General features: G+C 40.4%; 1 protein-coding gene across 9 annotated transcripts in view; it reads left to right on the forward strand.

The window, feature by feature from the left end:
- Positions 1-527: 527 nt before the first annotated feature.
- Akap13 (A-kinase anchoring protein 13) overlaps positions 528-23,067 on the forward strand; it is a 273,195-nt gene continuing 250,655 nt past the window's right edge. For all 9 annotated transcript variants that reach the window (XM_020185782.2, XM_074061538.1, XM_074061537.1 and 6 more), the window contains exon 1: positions 528-735. The gene's annotated coding sequence lies outside the window, so the exon portion shown is untranslated. The remainder of the gene's footprint in view (positions 736-23,067) is intronic.

Below are 23,067 nucleotides of genomic sequence, written 5' to 3' on the forward strand. Positions count from 1 at the left end.
CTATGATTTTGTGGTGATCAAGTAGCCAAAAGTTAACGGACTACACCATGACAACTCCGACCCAGTCACTGCTCTATTCATCCATCCATCCATCCATCCATTCGACACTTGTTCAATGGATTTTCTACGTTGTACACTTAAGAAAACCCCACTTCCCGATTTGAACTTGGGGTGGGGGAGAGAAGAGTAAATCATTTCAGGTAAGCGCCAGCTCTAGGAGGAAGGGCGGTTTCCGGAGATGGGGTGGAGACCAGAGGTGGGTGGGCATTTCCACGAGCCACAGCTGCCAGCTACCCAACTTTGATCACTTTGCCGCCAGGCAGCTGCTGGCGGTCAACCTCAGCTTCCCTTAGCAACCAGAGCACACCGCACAGAAGTCTCCTCATTGGTCGCATGGAGTTTGATAGGCAGCTCTGCTGTACAATCCCAGCTGTCGGCTTTGTATTCCCCCGCGCTTATTCACCGGAGGGCTTATTCACCCGGCCCTCCCCGGGCGTCCCGCCCATCTCCGGGCTGCTGGCGGCGCATGCGCGGGTGGGTTGGCGCTGTGTGCAGGGCCAGCGCGGAGCGGGGAAGCAGCGCGGAGCAGCGCTTGGGCTCTGTCGAGACCGCCGTGCCGGCTCCAGGCTTCGGCCGCCGCCTCAGCTGCCACCGGGTGGAGGAAGCGGTTGCCTTTTGTCTTTCTCCGCGGAGCTGCTCAGGCTCGGCCCACGGGGGAGCCCGGGGAGCCGCACGGTGAGAGCGCAACTTAGTTGACGGAGTTGGGGGAAGTTTCGCGGTTTGAGAAGGGGTCGGAGCGAGGAGCGCGGCCCCTCCCCCTGCGCGGCTGCTCGGGGGCGGGGGCTGCTGGGACGTGGGTGGGGGGGCGCGGCGGGACGGGCGGGGGGCGGACCCCTCCTCCCGTATTGTCTGCTCCGGGCTGCGGGCGGGGCTGGGGGGCGCGGCCGCCGGGGCCCCCGTGAGGCCTCCGATTGTCGGCGCCGGGCTCGCGCGGTTCCCCTGCCCCGGGGACGGACAGCCGTCCGGTAGGTCGAGCGGGTCGCACGGAGCCCACCGCGGTGGACAAGTGCTCGGGGCGCGAGGGAGCAGCTCCCCCGGGCTGCCGCGGACGGTAAAGAGCGGGCCGCGCCCGCCTTCGGGGGCTCTTCCGCGCCCTCTGCCCGGGCCGCGGCCCGCCGACCCGCGCGCGGCGGGGACGAGCGGAGGGAGCCCGGCCCGTGCGCTCCGCACGCGCGGCGGGGACCGTGCTGCTCGCTTGCCGCGTCCCCCACCTCCCCCAGCCCCAGGGCAGCTTCACTTTGAGATTTTTTTTTTCTTTTAATGCTATACTTTTTGTTGCTTGCTAAGCCACCCAGTATGCGAGTAGTTAAAAAAATTGATGGGAAAAAAAAGTATATATATTTTTGAATTAAGAAAGGGTAGCAGGGTGCAGTGACCTTAGCTACTTGGGAGACTGAGCTCGGGGTGGATTGCAGTTCGAGGTCAGCCGGCAAATAGTTCTTATGACAGTCCCATCCCCCCCCCCAATAACCAGAGCAAAATGGACTTGTTCAGTCGTGCCAGTTCAAATCCCACTCTCACTTTAAAAAAAAAAAAAGGGATAGACAGGACTTTTTTTTTTTTTTTTTTTTGAGTAAATCTTACAGTAGGACGATTTGGTCCCATTTAAGTTTCTATATCCTGTTGGAAACTCAGTAATTCACAGTGAAAGTTGGATTGAGCAGTATTTCAGGCGTTCATTCTTTTCTTTAATTTCATCATAATGAAGTTTTTTTGAGACTTCATTGCCTCGGCGAATATGAAGTACACAGTAGAGTGCCTTTATTTTGGTCAGTACCCACACACCCTTGCTCCATTTTCTTTTCAGAAGCAGCAGCTACTCAGTTTTTTAAAGGGTTGAATCGCTCAGATTAGGGCAAATGCTGCAGTTTTTGAAAGTTCGTTGTAAGTTTGTAAAGGAGTGGTGATCAGTTGAGATAAATCAGTGTTACTGTTCTTGTACCCCTTCATGGTTGCTTGGGGATTTTTGGGCTTGCAGTAGTACAAGCCATGTTGAGTTTTGGGTGTACTCCTTCCACTGCACTCTGTTCTTTGAGTTTAAGATAGGAGAATAATCCTTTTTAAATTCCCCAGATGGATCTAGTTTAAATATCACTCACTCACAGAGGAACAAAATGACCAAAGCCTCATTGTTAATTTCAGTTGTATCCTTTTGCTATTTGCTGAATTAAAAAGCAAAGTTTGAGAAATATCTGCGTGTGCTATTTTGCTTTGATTTCTCATGTCGAGTGAGTAATGTGGAGAAGCAGTCTTGGATTTTTCTGGTTTGGTTGGCCTTTCTTTGCTTTCTTCACCTAATGAAGCCAAAGAATAATGTTCTTGAGGTTTAAGATTGAGGAGCTACAATCTTTGCTGTTTGTCTTCCTTTCCTGGTTGGGTGATTTTGTGTGATTGCGGGGAGGGAGGGAGGTTTACAGGTTGAAAGGAGTTACAAGGGAGGGATACGATGTAAACAAATACTAAATACTACTTACAAAATAAGTGACAGGTACACCAGTGGCTTTCCTTCTCTGGGTTGTGTTATGCGTACTTTTGCGTTAGGATTTCTCACAGTCTAGTTATTTGCCTGACTAAAGGGTAACTACAGGTGGCATAAATGGGCTCCTCTAGGCTTTGAACTTGTTAAGGGCTTTGATGGACGTTTTTCTTAACACAGTGCAAGCATTCACAGTGGGTTTGAATTGGGTGAAATGAATTTTAGAGGCTGGTGGTAGGGTCCATAGGAGACAGCCATTAACTCTGGCAACTTGTACAAAATGACAATACACTTGCACATTTGTGATGAAATATAGCCTATTTTTGAAAGGTTTGTAAACTCTTATTCCCCTTTTGTTTTTATTTTTCTAGATGGAGTCTTGCTGTGTAACCCAAATTGGCCTCAAACTCAGTATCGTCCTGTCTCAGCCCCCTGAGTGCTGAGATTACAGTTGTATACCACTATGCCTGGCTTCTCTAGCCCTTTTAATCTGTTGATTTGTTCTTGAAAAGAAGGTGAGGTTTAGATTGGACACTGTAGATTTCAAAAGAAGATTGCAGTTTAGAATTCCTGCCCCCACCCCCAGTTCCTTGGTGAAATTATTAAAACTGCTGGGCACATCCTTTCGCAACCCTGCCCATTTTCTATTGGGAAGTTGGAAGACAGTGCAGTTTAGAGGAGGGTACCCTCTTTGGAGCTAGATGAACTTGAGTTCAGGTCATTATGTTTCCTTTGAGTGGTTTTGTAGCCTTGAGAACCTTTCCTCTCAGCTTGTTTCCTACAGTATGCAGGGCAGTAACATACAGTGTCAGGAATGAATAAAGCCAAGTGAAGAAGTAGTGGCTGTTGCCTATTAGTTTGCGATGATAATTTTGATGCATTTTCTTAAAGCGATGCTTCTGAGTGTAGTGGTTTAGCTATTTCTTTCAGAAAGAAGCAATTCGGAGACTTGTGTGTGTATTTATATGTATATGTCTATATATATATATATGTATATATATATATATATATATATATACATATGCAGGGGTCTTTTTTTGGAGTGGGGGGAGTGGGTCTGGGTTTTAAACTCAGGGCTTTGAGCTTATGAAGCAGGCACTTTACTGCTTGAGCCACTCCTCCAGTCCATTTTGCTTTGGTTCTTTTGGAAATGAGGTCTGTGGCAAACTATTTGTTACAGCTGGCCTCAAACTTCCAATCCTGATTTCAGCCTTCCAGGTAGCTAGGATTATAGGTGTGAGCCACAAGTGCCCAGCTCACATGTAGTTTTTTTAAAACATGCCACTTGAACTGAAGGATAGTAGAAGATAGTTTTATCTTTTTAATCACCTGTTAGTTTTCCTTTGACTGGGACTTGCAGAATGGCTTGGTAGGATAGAATTCTGTCTGATTGTAGTTTGGGAAGTAGTGAGAAATGGATCGTTTTCTATACTCATGATAGGATTATCTGAGTTACTTAGTGCCACATTTTGTTTCTTTACCTTAGTCTTGGAAAATAGTAATTATGGATTATTTTCCCTACTTATTTTGAGAAATGGACTACATTTCTCAAAGTTGCTTAAGATAAAACAGGAATGGGTGTTAACACAGTGTTAGAATTCACAACGCAGAGACTTCCTCACTTCCCCGTCAAGGTGCTAACATTTACAGAAGAAGCAATGATTTAAATCAGTTACACCAACTCAGGTTAGAATGCCTGAAATACCAAATGCAGTAGATATATTTTAGAACTATTTACTTGTTAAGGACATTGCTGTATGTTGAGGAAACATACAGATTGAGGGTAGAAAAATCCCCAACAACGCTTTGGTTATTGGGGATTTTTGGACTTCGATGCTCCCTTCTTTAAAGTTAACTTTTTAAGTACACACTAACAGTCTGGATCTATAGTTAATTACTGATGGGGAGAGGCATCTGTTTGGAAGTGGTGTCCTGTTATTCTTCAGTAGTCTGTTTTCCCCCTTGCTCCCCAGTGTCTTAACCATGGGAAGTAGGAAGAGAGGAAGAAGCTGTTAGTGGAAGGAAGTTTGTTTCATGTGCAGGTCTTCCTGTCTACCTTTAGGTTGATAGGGGCACACTAAGGAGGTCAAACCCATTTTTTTCAGTCCTTGGTGGAAAGATAGACCAACAGACCTGGTACTGAAATACTGTGATTGTCTGAATATTTGTTTTGGGCAATGGAGTGCTTTCTCTTTCTACTTCTGCGCTGCATTCTGTATCTGGGGAAGGCAGGTGTCTGTGAATTTGTGTGATGTGGATGGTGGGGATGGAAAGACGTTGTGAGGGATTTACCATTTATGTCACTTTGTAGCTTTTCTGTTGAAAATAAGTGTTTTTGAATTTTTGCTTTCTGGTCATTTGATAAGCTCATATTGACCATAGAACTAGCCTCTGCCACCCCAAATAATGAACTGTTCCTTAATGTTTAGGAATTAAATATGGCACACTACAATTAATTGGTCTTTTGAGCTAAAGATGTCAAGTAATGGGAAATACCTTAGGAGGTAAGAGTTTCACAGAGCCCGAGATGGTTTTCTGGTGGTGATTTTACTGAGAGCATGTGATGTGGGGGCCATAGGATCTGAAGTTCACACCCTCACATGCTGTTTACCGGCTCCGAGATCTTGAGAAAGCCACTTACCTACCTGAGACTTAGGAGCCTTGCGTGTAAGAAAAAAAATGAGATTCATTCTTATCCTATCCTCGGCATACCACTGCTGTGAAAGTACACATGGTAAAGTGCTATGTGTGGTGTAGTTCCATTGGTTTAGGTAAAATGCAAATCCCAGTACAAAAGAAAACATCCAACCAACTTTGTTAGTTTTCTTTTATAGAAGGTAATTAAAATAGCATAGCATTTTTATTGCCATTCTTCTTGCTTGGGAAAATGGATATTTTTCTTTTTACCTTCAATTCTTCTCACATTACCTTTTACGACATAGATTGTCATGGAGTATTTTCTAAACTAGATAAATTTTGGTTTACAGTGTTTGCTGTTAGACCCTAATTATTATGGATTCACAGGTGCTGACATTGGATGCCAGTGCTTGAAGTCAGTTGAAACCACAATAAACCAGGAACAGAGAATGTCAGGGCATTTCAAAAGAATATAAAGGAATCCAGTGTAGTCTGCTTTTTACCATCATTTTTATACTTAAAATTTAAAGAAAATTGGTTTATTTCAGTCAAGGGAGGGTGCCTCTTACGTGCCAGATGTTGTAGTTTACCTACATTTCTTATTTAACTACTAAACCTGTGAGGAAGAAATTATCCTTTTTGGGATGAGGAAGTAGCCCCAAAGTGGGGGTGGCCATGTAGCCACTAGACCTTTTTGCTGAAATTAATGGCTCCAAAGGCCAGTTGCTTTTCACATCATTGAGAGTGCCATCAGGAAATTTCAAGTACATTGTAAAGACAAAGTAAGTAGATTAAGGTATTATAGAATACATGATAAAGCGTACCCACTTGAAGTGTGTGGATTTTTTTGTTTATTTGTTTGGTGGTGTTGGGGTTTGAACTCAGCCTCATGCTTGCTAGGCAGGTGCTCTACCACTTGAGTCACTCTGCCAGCCCTTGAAAACTATGTGCCTGTGGCTGGCTTTGAACCACGATCCTCCTGGTCTCTGCCTCCTGAGTAACTAGGATTACAGGTGTTAGCTACTGGCCACCCCAGGGAAGTTTATGGAGTTCTGACAAAGTATCCATGCTTATAACTTAATGACACAGTCATGACATAGAACATTTCTGTTTTTTTCTCCAGTGATGGGCTCTTTCCAGGCAGTCTCCTCCACTGTCATCCATTGCCTACTTCACCATAGACGACCACTGGGCTATCCTACTCTCTGTCACTGTAGTTTAGTCTTGCTGAACCTGGCCTGCTGCCTGTTTTTTGTAAATGTTTTGAGACCCAGCCTCTCCCATTTGTTTACATACTGTCTACGGCCACTTTGGTGCTACAGGAGCAGCCTAGAGTAGTAGTTCACACAGACTCTGTGGTCCGTAAAGCAGAAATTATTTACTGTCTGGCCGCCTACAGAAAAAGCTTGCTGATCTTCGTTCTACATGACCAAATACAGCTACTCCCGTCTAGTAGTATTACTGAATAATGCTACGTCATTATTCAGTGCTTATTCAACTTTCTCTGCTTGTCCCCAAGTATCTTTTACCATTGATTTCAAACAATTTTGAACCATGGTAAAGTCAAGCTTCACTTAAGTACATTATTGTTTCTCTTCAGTCTGTTTTTTCATTCTTTAAAAAATGTATCGTTTTTACTCACTACAGTTCACCCATTTTAGTGTGATGTTTTCTAAGTTTTGACAAATATAAGCATTTACATAACTATTACTTGAAATAAAACAATTCCTTCTCTCCCGAAAATTCTTCTTTGTAGTCAATCCATACTTTACCCCCAGACCCTGGAAACTACTGAACTGTTTTCTATCTTCATGTTTTTCTTTTTCCTTTTCAAGAATGTCATATAGCTTGGCACTGGTGGCTCACGCCTATAATCCTAGCTACTCGAGAGGTAGAGAGCATGAGAATCCTGGTTCGAAGCCAGCTGGGGCAAATAGTTGCAAGACCCTATCTTGAAAATACCCAATGCAACAAAGGCCTGGGGGTGTTGCTCAAGTGGTAGAGCGCCTGCCTAGCAAGCATGAGGCCCTGAGTTCAAACCCTAGTACCACAAAAAAAGTCATATGAATGGAATTATATAGACTGTATCCTTTTTTTTAATTGCCTAGTGAGTGAAGTGTTAAGTATCTTTTCATGTGATTATTTGCCATTCTTTGGTGATGTGACTGTTCAGAGTAGCCCACTTAAAAAAAGAAGACCTAGATGATGTGTATATAATTATGATTTGAAAACATTTTGTACCTGTTTGTTTTCCTTTTTATTCTCTTAATAATGTCTTGAGAAATTTGATGTCCAATTTCTTTTTTTTCCCACGGATCATGCTTTTGGTGTAATACCTGAGAAATCTTTGCCAACTTAAGAGCTCAAAGATTTTACCTGTACTTCAGTACTAGAAGTTTAAAAATAATTTACATTTAAGTTTGTGAACAACTTTGAATTTCCTAAGTGATGTAAAGTATGGATTATTGGCATGTGGATGTGCATTTGTCCAGCAACATGTTGTAAAGAAAGACCTTTCTTCACTAAATTATGTTTGCGCCTCCACTGCGAGTTGGTCATATGTGTGTGGGTCTGTTTCTGGATTCCCTCTTCTGTTGACTGGTGTGTTTCATTTCTCCTTTGTTACACTGTTGATTACTGTAGTTTATGGTAAGCCTGGAAATCTTGTTGATGTCTACAAAGCCCTGAGAGTTTTGATTTTTTTTTTTTTTTTGTACGCTGCTAGGGATCACACCCAGGGCCCCTTCACATGGGAGGCAGTGCCATCTCCTGAGATCAAACCCATGGCCTTGCACATGCTAGGCAAGCCCCAACTGCTGAGCTCCCTTTCTAGCCAACTGGTGGGGTTTTTGACTGGCATTGTGTTGAATCTGTAAATCACTTAGGAGAGAATTGACATCTTCATAATATTGAGCTATGAACATGACATGTTTGTTTTTTGGTGGTACTGGGGTTTGAACTCAGGGCTTCATGTTTGCTAGGCATGAAGCACTTGAGGCATTCCATTAGTAACATATTTATTTTGATGTTTGATTTTTGTTTCTTTCCCATTAATGTTGTAGTTTTCAGCAGTTGGATCTTGTGTATGCTTTGTAAGCTTTATACCTTAGTTCCATTTACCTACGGTTATAATATCTATGTTTTCAGTTATTGCTGTCGACAAGAAAGGTGAGTACAATATAAAAACATATTTTAGAGAGAAACTGTACTCAATTTGATTATAGGATAATGTATAATCTGTTTTATAAGTTATTTTTGTCAGTCTGTTATTGTGCCTAACTAAGTTAAGCTTTGTCATAAGTGTGTGTGTAGAAGAAAAAGCATAGTAGAGTTTGGTACTGTTGGTACTGTTGGTGGTTTCAGGTATCCCCTGCAGGTCCAGGAGCTCCATGGATAAGGGAGAACTACTGTATCAGTTAGTGGGACTCCAAGCATGCTGGAACTTTGCTAAGCACGATAAAAATACTACTGGAGTCTGTTGTACATTCCTACTCTCTTAAAGACATCAGTCACCATCAGTAATATTTTTAATGATTTAAGGGTGCAATTTGTATACTTGGGAGTCTCCATGTGCACAGGATAGTCTGGAAGGAGGCTGTTGCAAATGCTTCATTTACTTTTAATGAGTGATGATAGGTATGGTATTTAAATTTTTTTTTTTTTAGTTTTAGTTTTCTCTCATTTCTGGTGATTGACTCTAGGGCCTCATGTGATAGGCAAGCACTGTACCCAGCCTGGTGTGATATTTTTTGACCTTATTTCCTGCAGTGTATGTATTTGTCTTTTCTCTTTATTTTTCATAAAGGAAGTTAATATTTTTGGAGGGTCTGGCCAGTTGGTGAGTTTCAGAGCTGAGAGTCTTTCATTCATGACTGCAGATACTACTTCAACGTATTGACTGTAATCTGTTTTAAAAATTGGAGCCATTAATCATAGATGAGAATCGGGTAAGAGAGTGTGAGAGGTTTTGACACGAATCCACAACAGCTCCTGGAAAATTGTTGGTACATGCTTTCCCTATAAGACTAGTTGTAGCTCCATTTTGTTCAAAAAGGGACTTTTATGTTATGTCATGGTGGGCAGATCACATCAGAAAATCTGAACTGATTGGGAAGATGTGTATGGTTGTTTCTTCTTTTTTTAGTACAGGTGTTTGATTTGAACTTAGGATCTTGTGCTTACCAAGCAAGCACTCTACCATGCCCCAAGCCTTTTCAGTTATTTTTCAGATAGGGTCTCATGTTTTTTGTCAGGGGCTGGCCTTGGACCACATTCATCCTACCTGTGCCTTCCTCTACCTACACCACTCACATAGCTGGAATCAAATCACTGTGCAGCACTGTGCTTGGCAAGTTTTTTGTTTTGAAAGCTGAATTACATCAACAAAATTAGCTTAGATTTTTAGAAGTATTCCTTTTCTCAGATGGTAACTATATTAAAGGTAGTGGATATGTTGGGGCTTTCTGCAAATTTGATATTTTCTGTAATTCATGAATTATTTCTAAAAACACTCAATGATTTGTGAGGTATTCATAAATTAATCTACCTTCTTGGTTTTTCCAGTTGAGTTCTGCCTTGTCTAAACTGGGTGCATTTCTGGCAGGGAGAAGGGAGAGTCCATTGTGGCAATACACAGAAATAATGTCTGTTACCTTTGGAAGAAATGTTTTTTGCCTCTTGGGTTCCCCACATGGAGTATCTACGCTGAGAATATAAAGAAACTTTGGATGAGATCTTGGCAGTTGTGGAGCTATTTACGAAAAAATAGTGGCAACAAGAATTGAGAAGTAGAGTTCTGAATGATCATTTGGTCACATGAAGCCTTGGGGGGCTTTGTTAAGGTACTTTATGTATTTGAAGATTGAAAGCATGTATGGGTCAGTGGTTAGGAATGGCCAAAATGGTCTTCCTGTATGTATGCTTAGAGCATAGGACAGTGTGTATTTCCAGTCTGAAGAGATCTTTTGAGGACATTTCCCAAAAGATACTTTCTAAAAAGTAAAGTCACCACTAAAAGAAACTTTCACTGTGTCTGTATTATATGTTCATTTACTTTGTCTTAATTCTTTACAATAACTCTGTAAGGCAGATGCCCTTCTCATTTTTGAAGACATGCCCTCTCTCCCCATAAAAAAAAACAAACTAGGCTTCAGGGATTTAGCTTGCTTCTCCCAAGTCAATAAACTGCATTTTCATTTAGAACTTTATGACTGTAAATATGGTCTAGTCTCACTGTATATACCATAGGTCACATTTTTTCACTCTGATGTAATTATATTCAAAATAGCCAGCTTAAAATTCCAGCTTACTTTTGTTGTAAATAGAAAATCACTGTGGTTTGCTCTTTAAGTTTTCCTAGAATTCTTAAAAACATGCTAGGCTCCTATGTTGTGCCTTACGGGTTGCAGAAAATTGCCAGTAGAGTTGTATTTTTCCTCACATGCAGGGAGCTTTGTGGATGGAAATTAATAATTAACATTTACACAGTTGTTCACTTCTTCAAAGTGTTTTACAAACATTTAATTAGTTCGTGTTTAACTTTTATTGGAAGTTGAAAAACCAGTTTTTCAGGTTCATTTTAGCAGTCCTGAAGTGTTAGAGTTAGTCTGAGTGAGGAAAATGCAGGTGCTTAACAGCTTTTCTCAATCCTCTAGCTTTTGGCCCAGCTAGATCATATCAAGCCTAGGTTTTTAGTGGACAACTTCTGCCTAATGCAAAGGGAGTGGGACTGCATGGACTGAAAGAAAGAGACAGGGTGGACTGGCTGGGAAAAGACATGGTGATTCAGTCTTGTAATGTGACTTTCTCTTCTCTAGTGTGAATTGTAATTCATTTCTGTGAGCATTTTGAAGGGCAGTACCCAATTGAGTCTTTCTGGGAAAAGTCTTTTTCACTGCGGTTGTAGGAGGCAGTAATTGTAATGGACACTTCACTAGTTTCCGCACCACAACTTCTCACTTGATTTCATCTCGTTTCCCACCCCTAGTAAAATGGCTTTTGCTTGGCAAGGTTGTGTAGTTGGGATGAGCCAGAGTCCCCATTTCTTCTGTGTTCCTGTCACAACTAGTTGAGTGTGACCTTGAGCCAGGCCAGTGGTTTTTTTTTTTTTTTTTTTTTTTTTAATGCCCTTGTGTTCTTTTGTTCTGTGAAATGGTATTTATTAATGACGGTTTTCATCAAGTCCTAGAGGGTGGCCAGAGAAGGATCTAAAAAACTTAAGCTCTTGGACAAGAAGCCGAACAGAGGATGTTTTCCCATCCCCCAAAGATTCTTCAAAGTGGCAGTGACTTCCTTTCTAACCTTGAAATGGTTAATTAATTTTTTTACTATGTTTGCCAACTGTATTACTATGCTTTAAACATCTTTTCTTTTTCTCATGCATTGCAATAAATAGGATCATTTGATAAATATTGTGTCTGGGTGATTTCCTAAAACAGGACATCCTTTTCATCATTGCTTGTAGCTGCACCATTCAGAGGCTTGTTCCTGAACCTTTGTCTCCATAACGTTGCCTGCAGGGAAAATGCAGTATGTGAAGGCAGAAAGAAGGAAAATTCCCAGAACTTGACATGTATATTAGTCAAGTTTTTTTTTAATCATCACGAGCGAGGGTGTGTTCCTTTAGTGGGACTTGGCAAGAATGGCCCTGACTTTTTTTCCTCTCTCTCTCTCTTTTTTTTAAGTCTTTCTCTTTTCCCCTTCTCTTCTTGAAATCTTAAAATTTGAAAGTGAGTGAGATGAATTGCTTAAGGTTGGTGAATCCCTTTGTAACATCAGATATACCCAGTTCAAGCTTTTCATCCTTTCTTGTCTTCCACCAGGATTTACAGTAACCTGGAAGGAATGTTGTACAGCTGGACCATGAATAAATACTCTATGTGAACTAAGAATAATTGGGATTGACCTAATTAAATGTTTAAAGCCACCTTTATTTATTCTCTTTGTTTTTTTGGTGGTACTGGGGTTTGAACTCAGTACTTTGTGCTTATTAGGCAGGCATTCCACTGCCTGAGCCACATCTCCAGCCTTTTTTCCTGTGGTTGTTTTTGAGATAAGGTCTTGACTTTTGTGCAGGCTGGCCAGGACGGTGATCCTCCTATTTTATGCTTCCTGGGTAGCTGGGATGACAGGCATGTGCTGTAGTGCCCAGTTATTGATTGAGATAGGGTCTTGCTAGTAACTTCTTGCCCTGGCTGGCCTCAAACTGCTATCTTCCTGATTTCAGCCTCCCAAGTACCTAGAATTACAGGTGTGAGGCATCAGTGCCTGGCCATCCTTTTTTTTTCTTTTTGAAAGGATGTCTGAAGGCAACATTTGCTTACCTTTTTGAAAAGCAAACTTGTTTTGAAACTGTTTTTCTTTTGACAGTATTGGAGTTTAATTCATGACTTCTTGCTAGGTAGGCTCTCTACTACTTGAGCCATCCTGGAAGTTTTTTTTGCCAGGATAAATTATGTATATAAATTAGATAATATAAAAGTATTATTTTGGAAACCTAATCCTAAGCAATAGAAATAAACAGAATTTTCTAAGATACTTTGCTAGAATCTGTTTTTCCTATTTAAATGAAGGATTTGGGTGGTGCTATTTCAGCTACTTCTTTATTTCTACCACATTATCTTTTCCCACTGTTCATTTCCTCTCCCACACTTAATTCAGTAGGATTCATCTGGCAGATTGCTCACTGCATAGGTATGGTAAGGTAATACCACATGTCTGTATTGTCTCTAGATTATAACCTCTTTTGGGGCAGGTTTTACCTCTAGTTCTTCCATTGCTGTGTACCCACCTGGCATTGTGCATGGCACATAATAGCTATTGCTTAGGAAATGTGGCTGGGAAGAGGATGAATGAAGTTCCATCAAAATTGTGTATGTATATTATGTGTACATTGTTAAACTTAAAATACATCCTTAAGTGAATGAAGAGATCGTGATTTTTCTTTCCTTAGCATCAATTTTAATTTGATTTTGGTAAGCTTAAAGTATCTTTTTTTGAAGAAAGACATCGTATTAAATGCTTCCATTGGTCAGTGTGGCTCGCCTCTGGTGGCAAAATATTTGTTCAGCTCTTGCCTAGTTTTTGTGTTTGATCACTGTTGCGCTCTGTCATTGTACATTTTAACCCATTAAACAGCTTTATCATTGGTCTGTTGATGGGTGACTTGAGAATGTAAGAATAGTCTACCTGCCTAAAATCTAAAAAAAATTATAATTTAAAACATATTCAAAGGGGAATAGAACTGATCCCAGTATATCTACCCATTGCTCAGATTCTAAAGAATAACAAGATTTTGATATTCTCTGTATGCATCAATTAAAAATTATCAGCTTTATTGTGATAGAATCTATATGCTATAAAATTTATCTTCATTTTAATGTTAATTTAAGTTGTCTATCTGTTTTTTAATAGTAATTTTTGAGTGTTGTTTTTACTGTAATGTGTAATACTATAAACCATGAAATGTCACTGTAAACATGGAGTGGTGTACTTCCAAGATACCAATCAGACAACGTTAACTCAAAGCAAATGAGAGCTGAGTAGCTTATTTTCCTTTCAACAGAGTAATTACAGAAAAAGAACTGTAGACCTTCTATTAAGCACTTTTGTATGAAATCTAAGGTTTCTGTCAAATTAGACATGGAAAATTAAACAAAGCTGCACAAATTACTGATCTGTGCAGTTTTTGAGTTCTCTCTTGTGTTAGATGTTTTGAATACCAGCACAAGAATGTTATGATTTATACAAAATTATTTTTGGTTTCTTGTCAATAGTTTTTTCATCTCCCTTCATAGAATTTCGTGATCTTTTTTGCTCTTAAGGATCTAGTTTGTCATCTTAAAATTGCATTTCCATTTTGATTTTTGTGAAGAAAAATACTTTTTAGGTAATTGAATATCTTAATAAATTTGTACTTTAGTAATTTACTTGGCAACGTATATACAAATGTTGATTTTTTTCATGCTTTTTAATTCAGAACATCTTAAAAGCTTTCATTTGAAGCGCCAAGAACAATTGATACACTGTTTTTCATGGCCCCTATTTGTACATACTGTGTCCCAAGCTCACAAATTCTCTGAAATACCACACTTCACTACCCCCTACTGTGGTAAGGTATTATTTGGTTGCTCTGCCAAAAGTGCTGTGGCAGTCTAAAGATTACCACTTTAATAGTTACCTCCCCAAGATATATGCCCTTAAATGGAGAAATTTCTTTCCTGAGTCCAAATAAATGTAATGGTTCCTCTGTGAGATTCCTCAGTACCAAGCAGTAATTGGAAAGAATTGTGTAGTTTCTGCTTTCAGGCTTGATGCCTGTTGAAACGTACAGGAACGAGTTCCTCATATAATAACTGTCATTCGTTGAGAATCGCCACTGATCTGGTGTTATGTGTATCAGTTCTCATGTCTGCAAGCGAAGCATTTTTTATTTTACTGGAACAGAAAATTGAGGCTCAGGGAGAATAATTAACTAATTTTGGGTGTACTTCACTCAGCATCTTACTGAAAGCTTGTCGTAGTCAGGCGCACTGCTGGGTGCCAGGGGTTGAATGATGAACAAAATGAGATGCAGTCACTGCCCTCAGAGTGCTCTTGGTGTTTGTGCATTAATACATGATAACAACATCAACAAAAGTAACAGTTGCCATCATTTATTACTTCCTATGTGCCACCATAAGGGCTGGCGGAGTGGCTCAGGTGGCAGTCTCTGCCTAGCAAGCATGAGGCCCTCAGTTCAAACCCCAGTACTGCCAAAAAAAAAAAACTCCTCCCAAATGTATTTTAATCCTCACAAATCTTAAGGGTGGGGTCTGTTACTACCATATTTTATTGGTGAGGAGCTTGAGGCTTGATAACTTGCTCAGGTTCTCACAGTTTGTTGGCCAAGTTGGGACTTGAACATGGGTCTGTGACACTAGAGCCCAAACTCTTCTGTATGCGCCTCTTTCTAGCAAGACTTGAAATGATTATGTGAGCAGGACATCATTGCGAGCTGTGATTTTGGCAGAACTTTCTGTAACTGACTTTGCCAGTAGATATGTTTTTTGTATGGTTTATGTTCTGCTTTCTAATCTCTCATGCTAGGGGTCATCCGATAGTTCTTAATGCTTCACAAAAGACATTTTTAACAAGTCTTGTCTTACTTAATTTTTGGCATACTGTGGTTTGAATCACAGTGCCTTGGGCTTACCCAGGCAGGTACTCTACCACATGAACTACATCCCCACCCATTTTTTGCTTTTTAGGTTAGTTTTCAGATAGGGTCTTGCTTTTTGCCCTGACTAGCCTGGAACCCTGATTCTCCTACCTATGCCACCCACATAGCTGGGATTGCAGTGTGCACCACCATACTCATCTTACTTGTTGAGATGGGGTTTCTCTAACTTTTTGACTGGGCTGGCCTTGAAGCACAATCCTCCTTATCTCTGCCTCCTAAGTAGCTGGGACTATAGGTGTGAGTTGCTATGCCTGGCCTAAGAAATCCTGTTTTTTAATTACAGAATTAATATATGCAGTCCTTCTGGAAATTCAGTAATTGTGCACAATGCAAAAAGTACAAGTATGAATAAATGGCATTTTGTAAAGAAAAGCTTTTTGGTGTGATGTGTTTTTCCAAACTTGAGAAGTTGTAGAGGGAGGGTGTGCTTGTACCAGTGTACATATATTTAAACCATTTGTAACATTTTATATACTTGAGCGGATCACATCACAACATTTTGTGAATATAGCTTTACATAATATATAACCAATAATATTATTTTAGTGACTGTAATATTTCTTTACATGGATGTAGGTTTATCCTCAGTTCACTGTTTACCCTACTTGAGTATTTAAGTTGTATTCCTTTTTTTTTTTTTTGCCCTTGTCTGCTTCTCTCTCCCCTTTCCTTTCTACTGTTATATACATTGCCATGACAAACAACCTTGTACATGTATCTTTGTATCTCTGTTTACTTCTTTCTCACACAAATGGAATTGCTGGCAAAAGGTGAACATGTCAGCAGCTGTTGTAGATATGTAAGTTGTCCACAGAAAGTTTGTATTATATACTGGCAGAACATAAGAGTACCTACTTGCCATTTCTTTATTACTTTTAGAGAGCAAGTTTTAAAGTTTTAGATGTCACAATAGAATTACTGGTTTACTGTCAACCAATAGTAAGAGAAAGAGTTCTGTATTTCTAAAAGAATGGGAAGAAACTCATGAGAAATAGTCACTATTCTCTTAAAACAGTGACAGCTAATCTAAGATTAGTTCCGAATATTAAAAGACACACGAAGGCAACTTCCAAATAATACTGATAACATGAGTTTTTTGGCTGCTCCTTCACTATCAGTTCAAATTAACTCAAGCAGTGAGGCAGAGAAGTATTAGAGATAAGACTTGCAGTGGTGATCTAGGGGAAGGTCCCATTTTACACAGAGCTCTGTGAGATGCATCTTTGACCATTCTGCTGCACACCCAAATACGTAGTGGAATTGATATTATATTTTATTTATTCTGAAAACATGAAAATTCATGAGCCACATTTTGTTCTCCAAATGTTGACATTATGGTTTAAATGATCAAGAAAATAAGCAAATTAAACATTGCTGTGCTCTTGAGTTTAATATAGCCAAACATTTTCTGTGTGGTGAGGATGAGTTTAATTGCTCTCATTTGTAATAGTAATGATTTTCAGTCAGATCTTTGTCAAGATTTTCTGTAAAATAGTTCTAAGGTAGGTGCATAAATGATCCTCTAGTACTGTTGGTACACCAAAGGGTCTGTTCTGTTGGACATTCATAGGGTATTGTCACACTGGTTTTCAGCTTATTCTTGGTGACAGAGTGTAATAGTTTGAATATGAAGTGTTCCCCCCCCAAGAGATTTATGTGTCGAAGGCTTGGTCATAGCTGGTGGCACTATAGAGGTAAGTGGATCATGAGGGCATTAAGGTCATCAATGGTTTAGTCCATTATTGAGTCCATACTGAATGGGCTCTTAGATGGCGGAGCCTGGTTGGAGGAAGTAGGTGATGGGGGCATGCCCTTGAGGAGTGTGAGTGTCTTGTTTCTTCCTGGCTCCTTCACCTTGGTGGCAGCTATGAGGTGTGTGGCTTTTGTCTGCCATATCCTTCCCATCATGCCCTCTAGCTGTGATATTTTGCTTTGCCACAGGCCTGAAAGTATTGAAGGCAGTCAATCATGGACTGAAACCGTGAGCCAAAATAAGTCTTTCTACGTTTAAATGCTTTCTCTCAGTGACTTTGTCACAGGGACAACTAAAAGTAGATGACTTGACTGATATGATGACTCTGAAATAATGTTCTAGGATGTGGTTATACAGTTGTGAGAGGACTTCTGTGTTCTTGGAACCTCCTAAGTTTTTCCCTTTTTTTTTTTTTTTTTTGTGTGATTGGGAGTTGAACTCAAGGTCCCTAGCTTGCTAGGCATTTGTGCCACACCCCCAGACCTTTTTGAGGTGGGTAGCTTTGAGATGTGGTCTCGCTTTTTGCCTGGGCTGGCCTGGATCTGTGATCTTCCTGATACCTGCCTTCTGAGGTGCTAGGATTATAGGCTTGGACTACCACATTTACCTGGAACTGCCCAGTTTTCAGTGTAGCATACTGGATCTTGAACTGGTCATAGTTCATTGATAAGTTTGGATGCTATTTTGGTTTTGTAGAAACTTTTTTTTTTTAAATGTGGAATTTTGAGACTATCTTTTGCCAACCTGAATTGATGAGAATTTTACAGGCCTCTCTTAAAGAGCCTGTGTTTTGGAAATCTTTCGGGGTCAGGGTCAGATGAGCTCGGTTTTTTTTTTTTTGTTTTTGTTTTTTTTTCTTCCTCTTACAACCGCATTATTTGGCTTGAATCTGAGGTGAGGTGTGCCATTGTGCTTCTTGAGCTGTAAATTGTTTACTGAAGAAGCTAGTCAGTCTGTCTTTGCATGCTCTTAACTAACCACCCTTTCAGGGATGCAGAGCATGGAGGAGATAGCATGTAGCAGGTCAGGCACCCAATAGGACCGTGGGTTCCAGTATCTCAGGGGATTCTTTGAATCTCGTTACTTATTCCCTGTCTTACAGATCTGGGGTAAAATTAGTAGATTTGCATCAGTGCCAGGAGTTAGATGTTTCTCTGCAGCTGGTCTAAGACATGTGACAGTAGTAAAGTGAACATAGTGATAGTGCCTAATAGGGAACAACATAGTGAGAAAGCACTGTAAGTAGTAAGAGGGATAAGATAGCCAGGACGCTAGATGAGAAACCAGAAGGTCAAAGCTTACGTGGCAGAGGTGAGGTGGGTAAGTCCTGATGCATACTGTTTTGTAGCTGAGACAAACCTGATGTCACTGGGCAGTGGCTTGCTGCATGATTTCTTGAGCACGTTGTGTAGCCTGCCTTAACTTAATTTCTTCCATTCAAAACAAAGTTAAGTGTGGAGCGAATATGAACAAAGTACTTTATGTGCATGTATGAAAACGAGTGATGAGACCCATTAAATTGTAAAAGAAAGGGGGAAGGGATAAGAAAAATAGAGGGGTGAGTTTGATCAAAGCACATCATATACATGTATGGACCTGGGTGGTCCTGGATTTTGAACTCAGGGCCTCACACTTGGCTAGGGAGGCACTCTACCACTTGAGCGACTTCACCATCCCTACTGTAGGGTTTCTTAACGTGACTTTCTAGATATGTCTAGTGTTGGCAATAATGGCGCCAATGGGTTTCAGTTCTTATTGCACCCTTAAGCTTCCATTTCCCAGGGTCACGGTCCTGCCTCCCAGGGTCACAGTTCTGCCTCAAGTCTAGCTTGAATCCTCCTTCTGACCCAACCTCCAATCAGCATGAACCATAAGATCCTAACCAGCCAGATCATGCTGAGTCTCACTGAGGGGTATTTAAGCCCCTCTCCCCTCTCTCCTGTCCCCTCCCCCACCCGGCAATAAAGAATCTCTTGGCCAGATCACTCCTCTCCACGTGGTCACTTTTGGGGCCTATATTCCCTTACATCTAGGACTTCTGAATATATGGATCGAATGTTTTAACCAGTGATTTTGGGTTGTGTTCACTAGGCATTTGAAACAGCATATGGGCAAGGCCCTGAAGGAGCCAAAGGAGAGTAATGCACAGCCCAGGTCACAGAGATCATATGTTTGAGAATAAGCTTGGAGTTTTTGTCTTGCTCTTAAAACAAAAAGAATAAATTTTATGTCAGTTATAACTACTAGACTTCCTTATTAAGGGAAGCATGCATGTGTGTTCTGCAGTATTCTGCCATAATGCTCTTCCTCTTTTTTGTTGCCTCAGTAAAAATGGAGATAAAGAATATCTGTCTTATCCCAGAAGAGCAGGAAAAAGGGATGTGGTCTTTTTTTAATCAATTAAAAATTTTTTTTAGCCTTGCTTAATTCAAGCTTTCTTGCCAGAATTCTTTCTGACATTCAGACTGTTCTGAAGCCAGAGTCAGCACTACTGTGGCCATTGTACCATTGGCACTTATCCTTCAGTTTGTGTCAGTAGATAGGCTTTGACAGGGGCATTGTGAGCTATTGCAAAGTTACGTGTTCATTCCCCAAACTGTATTTCATGGTAGAATTGAATTTCTGATTGTGTGAAGGAGTTTTCAAAGAGAGGGGAAAACAAAATGAGAACTTATGAGTAATACACAGTAAAAAAAGGTTTTTTTTTTTTTTTTTTGGTGGCACTGGGGTTTGAACTCAGGGCCTCATGCTTGCTAGGCAGGCGACTACCGTAGTAAAAAAAAGTACAAGAGGAATATGATGGCTGTGGATTCCCACCCTCACAGCTGGCCAGTAGCTTTTACTCCAGTGATAATTCACAACTTTCTATATACACATGTAAATGAATCTAGTGAGATGCAGATGAATGAGGATGCGGAAAAAGCACCCTATAAAACAAATGGTATGGGCACAAAGTGTCCCTTTGTTTACGTAATTTAAAGAGATAGGGAGCTCCTAAATAAGATGAGCGAGTTGGTGACTACATATCTTGGTAAGTCTTACAACAAAGTCCTCTTGATGTGGTTGGCCTTGTAAGATGGATGCTTAATTTGTTCTTTTTTTCTTTTTCGAAGTCTCTATATGCAGATGGCAAACTAAGATAGTGTCTTAACTCTGAAGTAGAGCCTCTTGGCATCTGCCTTGGGCTTGCTTTCTTCGCCTTGTGGGCTGGAAGTGTGTGATTGGATGTGACTAAAGTAGTCTTGGAGGATCTTGTTTTCAAAAGTTGAGTCTGGCCTTTTTTTCTTTTAGAGATAGGGTCTTACTATATAGCACAGACTGGCCTGGAACTTAGTATTGTAGCCACAACTGTCCTCCTGCCTCCGCCTCCCAAGTGCTGGGATTATAGGTACATGACACTATGCTCACCTCCTGGGCTGCTTATGTGTAATTGCTATTTTATGGTGGGGGTGGGGGGAGTCTCCAGTGTAACTTTAGAGTATAAGGAAAGGTATTGTGTGAGTTCTCTGGAGGTGGAATGGTTTGTTTCTAAATTTTACGCTCAGGTTTGGAGTTGCTGTAGAATTGCTAATTTTTTAGTTAGTGTAAAGATTGCAAAGAGTTTTTGTTTTTTGTTTGTTTTTTCCCTTAAAGCATAACACAAGTATGTTGGCTGTTGGCTTTTTTGATGGGTTTGTGAGAGAGCTGAACTCAAAGCCCTGTAGTGTAGCACATGGCCTTCTTTTAAGCTTCAGGGGTAGAGGCAAATTTATTTATTTATTGACAGCATTGGGCTTTGCACTCAAACCTTTGACTTGCAAGGCAGGTGCTTAGAGGCAGATTTGTAAATAAAAAAAAATGAGTATGGTAAATGTCAAGATTTGAACAAAGGTGTGGAACAGGACAGCAGGTATTGTCTTTGGTGATGTTTGCAATGTTTGAGTAACAGAAATGTGTTATGTATTAACATGAAATACAGCATTTTATTCATCAGTTTATCTTTGTTTGTTTCTTCCCCCCAAATACTGACTTTCATCTCAAACAAGTGATTTTTGGAATAAGTTTTCCTTATAAACTTGCTGACTTAAGAACAAGATGCAACTCTTTTTTTTATTTATTGTTGCTGGATGATAAGTTCTAGATGGATTTTAGAAATATTATGTTATTTCACACAGGGCTAAGCTTATTTCAATATATGCCAGTGAGCTTCTAGTGACTTTTGGACTTTGAGATATTAGAAACTGATTTTCCATGGTAGGTAAGATTTTAACTTTTTTTTTTGGTCTTAAAATTATGTTGCTTGCTAGGCAGGTGCTTGGCCACTTGAACCACACCCATAGCCCTTTTTTGCTTTATTTTTTGGATAGGAAACAGGGCTGGCCTTGGGCTACATTCCTTCTTGCTTTCCACGTATCTGGGATTACAGGTATGTCCCACCATGCCTGGCCATACTGTTCTCTTTTGATAGACTTAATAGTCTTTGACTAGTGTTTTGATAGAACTGTAAGTTTTTAAATGATAAAATACTAGTTTATGTAAAAATAAACCAGAAACTATGATTAATAGCTATGAGTCACGAATAGAAATCTTGTGACGTAATAAGTCATACATTGTTAAAAGAACAGTTCATTGTTAGCCCATTGACAGTCCTTTTTTTTGGGGGGTCGGTATTGAAGTTTGAACTCAGGGCCTCATGCTTGCTAAGCAGGTGCTGAGCTACTCTGCCAGCCGTGTGACGGCAGTAGCGCCCTGTATAAAAAGGTGGAGATAAGTGCACATTCTTCTTTCATACGTCTTCAGAGTTGGTGTGTGTTTTGCGTGTATAGTGCATTCCAGTTTAGACGAGTCGCAGTTCAAGTATCAGCATGCTCTTGTGTCTAGTGCCTGCTGTATGGATCTTGTGACCCTAGTGCTTATGCAGTGGCTACAGCTCGCATTTTGTCTGCCTTAAATGTAAAAGTGTTAATGTAGCAAGGCTTCAACATCAACCTGAGGTTTACATGGTTTTGGTCTATCTAGGCTTAATGCATGAAATTGTAGTAATTTGCTAGGTTAGTAGAATCTCTTACTAGAAAAAGTGAGTAGTAGCCTTGGTATTGCAGACACTTGGTTGTCTTTCCAGTATTTACAGATTCTACTCCTATCAGGAATAGATGATGTAGGTTTTAAACAAAATAGTTAAAACACAAATCACTGTGCTTAGCCTAAAGATTTTAAGGAATGTAATCATACAGTTACTCTTTAATAATAAAGACTGTAAAGCAGCTAAGACCAATTCTAAACACAGAAGGAAAACAGTGAAAATGTTGTACATGGGTTTAAGACACATGTATTCAGTAGTCAACTGTGTGGCAGGCGTTATTTACATGTTGATTGAACCCAGGGCCTCATGTATGTTAGGAAGCACTGAAACACTGAGCTACATCCCCAGTCTTGATCTACATTTTGACCAAGCCTTTTATACAAGTAACATTTTAGGCCCTGCATTCAATTATCAACACCATCAAAGAAAAAAAAAAAGAGTATTGTCACTTCATTTTCACGATGATCTGTAGACAGCTTCTTGACAGTCTGGGCTGTGACTTTGCATGTGAAGTAGGGCTCCCTTGGTGAAGTCAGCTCTTTGGATTAATCTTTTACCTTTCCCTTGTGAAAGAATGAATGCGGGGCATGATATTATTATTCTGAGTGTGCTTTTATCCATTGTGAAGACCATTGCCCAGCTTTTTGTAAAGCAGTTAGTTGACCCTAGCTAGATATAGAAAAGATGAACACAAGTTGGAAATTGGTACTTAAAACTCTTATCCTAGATGGGCACAGTGACCCAGCCTGTAATCTCAGCATTCCAGTCCAGGGCCAGCCTGGGCTATACTCATAGCAAATTCTGGGCTAGCCTGTGCAATGTAGTGAGAACTGTCTTAAAACACAAAACGACACAAAACA

This window comes from Castor canadensis, chromosome 19 (assembly GCF_047511655.1).
Source record: "Castor canadensis chromosome 19, mCasCan1.hap1v2, whole genome shotgun sequence".
Lineage (NCBI taxonomy): Eukaryota > Metazoa > Chordata > Mammalia > Rodentia > Castoridae > Castor > Castor canadensis.